The sequence below is a fragment of the Phyllostomus hastatus genome, unplaced genomic scaffold (assembly GCF_019186645.2).
Source record: "Phyllostomus hastatus isolate PE091 unplaced genomic scaffold, TTU_PhHast_1.1 phas_scaffold_1066, whole genome shotgun sequence".
Classification (NCBI taxonomy): Eukaryota; Metazoa; Chordata; class Mammalia; order Chiroptera; family Phyllostomidae; genus Phyllostomus; species Phyllostomus hastatus.
Genome location: NW_025334004.1, coordinates 25,362,194 through 25,368,362, shown reverse-complemented (window position 1 = coordinate 25,368,362; position 6,169 = coordinate 25,362,194). Strand labels below are relative to the sequence as shown.

Genomic DNA, 6,169 nt, shown 5'->3' with positions numbered 1-6,169 from the left:
GATAGGGAAGTATTAACGATCTCATGGAGCGCTTTTTTGTAGAAGCGTGGAAAGGTTTGTCCCGGCTTCCAACCCGGGACACGAGCCTGGGGTGGCGCGCTGGTTCCAGTGGCCATGGGCCTGCGCCATCCACCCCCTCGTTCCTTGCGGCCCGGAGCTCCTCCGGATGGCGAGGGCGGCCCGTGCCGGCCTGCGCTCCTGGGGAGGGATGTAAGACCTCAGGGTATGCCCTCGAAGCTGTGCAGGTCCGGGGAATGTACTCATCTGGCCGATATTGAACTAGCTGCCGGAAGCTGAGCAGAGTTCTGGCTGGGCGTCTGACGCACCCTCCCCGGGGAGGTTGGTGGGATGAAATCAGTGGAAGGGAAAAACTGTGGGCCGAAAAGATTTGGGGTGAACCTTAATGGATGGTTATGGTTCAGACAGGCTTAGAGGACGGGGGTGTTACCGGCCAGCCTTGAGAAGGGGGAATGAAAGGCTGTCACGGGGGTCCTGTTCCCTCTCCAGAACCGTCAGAGGCTGCCTGCGTCCTGCCCCTTTAAATCCAAGCTGCCTGCTTGGCGGCACTGCACTGGCCAGGTGTCACAGACAATTCTAGGACTTCCAGTGCACGCCCTCTGCTCGATCCTCCTGCTGCAGAAACGGGTCGAGATGCACGAGGTGTTCACGTTCTCCTGCCTTTTGCGTTTCTGACCCATGCTGATGACTTCAACCTCCTACGCCGCACATTGCGCATCTGGAAAACACGGTTTATCTACTCTGCCCAATTGACTTAGAAGAAAAGGAAAAAGGGAGGGAGAAAACACTTTGAAACAAGATAGTTATTTTCAATCGATGCCCATACATGTAGAAAAACATTTGATTCTATAAATACTGTAATAAGAACCCAGACATGTACCTCCTTGTGAACTTCCCTGATGTTTTTCTCGGAACCTCTAATGGAATGTCTCACTTTGGGGGGGGGGGGGTGATAAATCATCATGGACCTGCCTTGTCCTCCTTGTTCGGTGAACATCCCTCTATGGTAGGAACCAAGTGTGAGTCATCCCCACATCCGTCCGCATAGCTCCTGGAGCCCCGCAGGGGCGGAGCGTGTGTTCTCAGTAGTGTTGAACGCGCCTTTGGACAGAATTAGCCCATGTCGTTGCTGCGGCTGTTTCGGTCCCACCTTTGTGCCTTTCCTCATATCCCTGGGTGGGGGGCACCCTCTTCTCTGTAAGTCCATCCTCTGATGCTTCTTTGAGTCCCACACCCCAGCTCTCCTCGTTCAGCCCCTCCTTCCTTCTGAATCCTCCCCCACTTGCAGCCTGGGCCACAAAGTTCAGTCCTCAGAGATTTCTTGACTCATGTGACATTTTAAGGGGAGATTGGAAGTACCCTGAGCTGGGACCCCTCTGTCTCAGAATCTCCTCGTTCCCCTGTCAGCCCCATGGGGACAGGGACTTGGTGTGTCTTGTTCACCTTTGCATCCCCAGCATCAGTACCTTACCTGCTAAAATAGAGGCTCGATAAATATTTGTTGAATGAGTGAATGGATTTTACGCATAATAAGTGCTTAATAAATACCTAAGTCACAATTAAATGTTTTGGAGCTGGATGTGTACTGAGAACACCAGGCTGGCTGGAGCATGGGGTTTATTTTTAAGAATAATGAGAAATGAGGATGGAAAAGTAGTCTGAGGGGAGATGGAGAAGGAGCTGGAATACCATTCTGTAAGAGCACAAAGCCATCTGAAATTTATGAATATAGAAGAGGCGAGATGGAAGTGGTATTTTAGGAACCTAACCGGCAGCGGCGGGTAACCTTGATGGGTGTTCAGTTACATAAAATGCAGGAGACCCAGGCAGAATAATATAAAAGGGTCTGAACAATCAGGGTAGCAATGGGAAGAGAAGGATGAGGGAGATAACTGGAAGGAAGGATGAAAGTCACTTTGAGTGGGGTCGGGGAACCAAAAATGTCTCCACTGAGTGTACCCTCTAGAACTTTGTTACCGTCGACAGAAATGGGGCAGACGAGAGAGTGATCCGGTTTTGTTGGAACAGGGTGCTTTTAGTTTCAGACATGGAGGGTGCTGGTACCCCAGAAGAGAGGAAAGACTGAAGCTGAAGATGTAAGACACCCACAATGAATTTAGAGTTGAGTAAGCATAGATGAATCTTCTGGAAGGAACAGGGGGAAGACCCTCTTGAACTAAGGATCTGAATTTTGGGGAAGGCATGTATTTAGGACGCAGGAGGAGGGAGGGTAAGGAGCCAGCACAGGGGACAAACAAAAAGGGCTCAGGGAACAAAGAAAAAGCTCCATAGATCACAGGGCAGAGTTCGGGGAATGTGTCAAGTGTGTGTGTGTGCGCACATGTGCACGGGCCACAGCCTGAAAGGCTGTCGTGAGCATGCTGATTGTGTCATCCTTGGATGACAGGCTCATAGGGGACTTGTATTTGTTTCTTTTAATATGTTGGTAGTATCGGATTTACCTAAAATGAGTGTATTACTTGTATAGTTTTGAAGAATTACTTTAAATGTTTGAGAGAAAGATGTCAAGTCAAATATTACAGGAGAATCGAAGCCTGAAAAGATTATTCAGGGCTCAGTTCCTCCCTTGGAGACCATTCTGTCTTCTCAAATAAAAATAAAACCACGTGTAGGCTAAACAATGAATAAATAAACTTGTCGTGCCTGCTAATTTCTGTCATTCACTCAATCAACAAACGTTAGTTGAATGCCTACTATGTGCCAGGCACTGTTTTAGATATTGGGGGGAAGAGCTGTGAATAAAATAGATAATATTTCTTCTTGTCATGGTATTTAAGTTCTTTTTTCCTTTTTAATTGAATTGCTCACTCATCAGAAACTACATTTTTTTTAAATAAAGATTTTATTTATTTATTTTTAGAGAGGAAGGGAGGGAGAAAGAGGGAGAGAAACATCAATGTGTGGTTGCCTCTCATGCGCCCCCTACTGGGGACCTGGCCTGCAACCCAGATATGTGCCGTAACTAGGAATCAAACCAGCAATGCACTTAAGTTCTAGTTGTACTCCAGTAGCACTTACATCCCAGTGAACAATTGAGACAATAAACTGAAATAAGAGAGTGACAGCATTTTAAGAAGTTGGTATGCTAGGAGTTTGAGCGTCTGTTAGTGCCAACAGATTCATGAATATCCCAATTATTTTCTGTAGATAGAGTTCTGTGGTTTTAGCTGGAAAATACATTCATGCATATGTGCACTTTATACATACTTAACACATTCCTTATTTAGTACCTTCATAATGAGGTAAATATCCAAGGTCCTTTACTGAGCCTCAGAGCTTGAAAGGGGTACAGTGCTGCCCACCCAAAGGTATAAACTGCAGAGTTGAGGGAAAGAAAGAGAAGGAAAGAGAAAGGAAAGGCTCAGGGTGTATAGAAAATTCTGGAACATATCCAGGGAGAGAGGGTAGGACTATACTCTCCTCTTTTAGAAAGAGAAGGGTTACTAGAAACAGGGCGCAGCCATGACTGCTAACTTCCCTTTGGAGGGCACGTGTGATGTGGGACAAAGAGCATCTGGGAATTAGAAATCCCAGACCGGAGTCCCGGCTGCCTCCAAGATTGCCGATGACCAGTCAGTACAACGCGGGGGCTGCGCTGGGCCACTGTTTCCCGGCCTTTCTGATGAAGATCCCTTTTTAACAACAAAACATTGAGGACTCCCCTCCCTGTGCAGTAGTGGTTATATATAGTGACTGTGCATTCAGTAGTATGTCTAGAGACATTTGCATTTCATTCATGGAAACTGTATGTATGACAAAGATGACGTTTACAGGCAAGCCGCTCTTCCGTGCTGGAGATGTGTTTGGTGTGCATTTGAAGTTGTGGGACCCTTGCCCATACTCCACGGGCTTCTCGCGGATCTGGAGACCCAGCGAATTGGGTCTCTCCATCCTAAGATGATCTCTTCTCCTTTGTAGCTCTGATTCAAACGAAAATATCAGGGCATGTTAGTGTATTCCTATCTGCTAATGGAAGACGAAATGAACCATTATTCTGTCTGCATTTCAAATAGAATTTCTAAGCTCTGTCAGACATTTCCCAAATGAGTAAGAATAAAGAAAAATGTGTTTGTTCATTTCTCCTTAATCCTCTCTGACACCTTTACATAAATGGGGACTTGTTTGCCACAACTTTAATGTTCAGAAGTGATTATTTAGATGTTATTTTGGAGTTGCTATCAAGTGCTTGCTAATTCTCCTTTCCTGCATTTGCCATCTGGGCTGAATATGATTTTTCATAGGGAACTAATGAACACGATTGCAGGTGTGTTTCATCATGGAGTCACAGAAACTGGAGACAGAGTAGATGGAACTGTTGTCTTTCCCTCGTCTAGAAAACAGGCATAATAATGTTACTCTGAGCCACCCAGTTGTCAGGAATGAGAAATATGATTGCCAAGCTAATTGCAATATAAATAGCTGCAAATTAAATGCTAAGTAATAAAAGTAGGAATTATTTGACTAATAAAAATGTGTGTTTTTGTAATTTTATTTTTTTATTCCTAATGCCTCCTGGCAGTCGTCATTACCACTGGAGTAATGATAACAACAAAACCCACAGCACCAACTGCCATTGATGGAGCACTCGTATGTGCCTGGGGCTTTCCTTGTATCATCCCATTGAATCTGCAAAACAACCACAAAAGGCTAGTGATTGGCCCAAGGTGACACAGGTAATAGGTAGTGGAGATGGGATTTGAACTCGGGTCTGGCTGACCCCATGCAGTTCCCACTGTGCCCCACTGCTTGTCAGATCTAGAACTCTCTGAGTTCGATGCTGCTGTCTCGTGGCAGCCATTGCCGGACCCTCTCCCATTCTCTGCCCATTGAGTTGCTTCCCTTGAGGGCTTGGAGCTAGGAGCCTGGTTAAGAGGTATTATCCATGTGATCACTCATTCTCACTCTGGGCTGCACATGAGGATCTCCTGGGGATTCTACTAGATTCTCCTAGAATCTAAGCACTGTTGGAATTCAAACATCACGAAGAGAAGGATTATTTATTTTGTGCACTGCTAAGGTATTGAAAAATGCCGATGCCTGGCCCCTACCTTAGACCTATTCAATCGGAGTCCCCAGGGGTGGGGCCCAAGCATAAGTATTTTTTGACATGTGATATTAACAATGTTCAGCCAAGGTTGAAATCGTACTTTAGAAGATTTCTTCATGGATCAGGTCAGAAACATTCTATGGCTAAGGCTTCACCCAGGAATGGTTGGGTAATGGATGCCGCCAGGATGGCCTGCAAGTAGTGGGTCTTGAAATCAGACCCCATGGGTTCAAGTCCTAGTTCTTTCAGTTCCCAGCTGTGTGACCTTGTGCAAGTTACTAAATCTCTCTGAGCCCATTTCCCCATTGCTAGTATTTTCAATTTCATAGGATTGCTATGAGATTAAATTTAAAAATCCACGTGAACTTCTTCCCACTGTGCCCAGCACACAGTAAATGATGCCATTATTACCAAGAACTTGAGAAAAAAGAAGATGTAGCACTTTTCAGCAGTTTTGCAGTATTTGCCTGAAATCCTTTATTTACCTTTAATAAAAGGTAAATTCTGTACAAATTTCTTTGTACAGAAATTTGGATGGAGTTGTATTAAATGATAAGGGGGACTTCCCCTTCTCTTTTAAAACAGCATATGTGACCTTTTGGGGGTAATCAAACCTTCTGTTAATCTTTCACTTTTATTTTAGCCTTTACCATTTGTGCAAATTACAAAGTTGATGGGGTGTTTCTCTCTTGCTCACCAAATACACTGTGCAGCCGGAGCCACGGTGCTGAAGTGAGGGCTCAAAGCTGGCGTTCCTGTCAAAGGCAGCTTTGGATTTAGCCTCCCGGTCATTTGTTCCAAAGGCTTTGACACTGAAGACGCAAAGATACTCTTGGAGATGCTGCTGCTGGCAGTGTAATTGGTATTTTTCAGGGCGGAGACACAGAGTTTCAGTACAGGCAGAATGAAACTGGAAGCAGGGTGATGATGATCCAGCGAGTTCGGCCAGGGAAGAGAAAAGGAAAAAAATCAGCCAAAAGAAACCCTTTAAGCAAGCTATTTTGCCATTTTTAAATAGATAATTTTTTAACTTTCAAGAAGTAGATAAACTTAAGAGTGGTTTTGTGACATAATTATGGGGCT

At 45.1% G+C, this 6,169-nt stretch overlaps 1 protein-coding gene across 1 annotated transcript in view; it reads left to right on the top strand.

Moving 5' to 3' along the window:
• The window catches only part of HSPA12A (heat shock protein family A (Hsp70) member 12A), a 135,948-nt gene that overhangs the window by 340 nt on the left and 129,439 nt on the right, over positions 1-6,169 (top strand). The gene's annotated exons all lie outside the window — the stretch shown is intronic.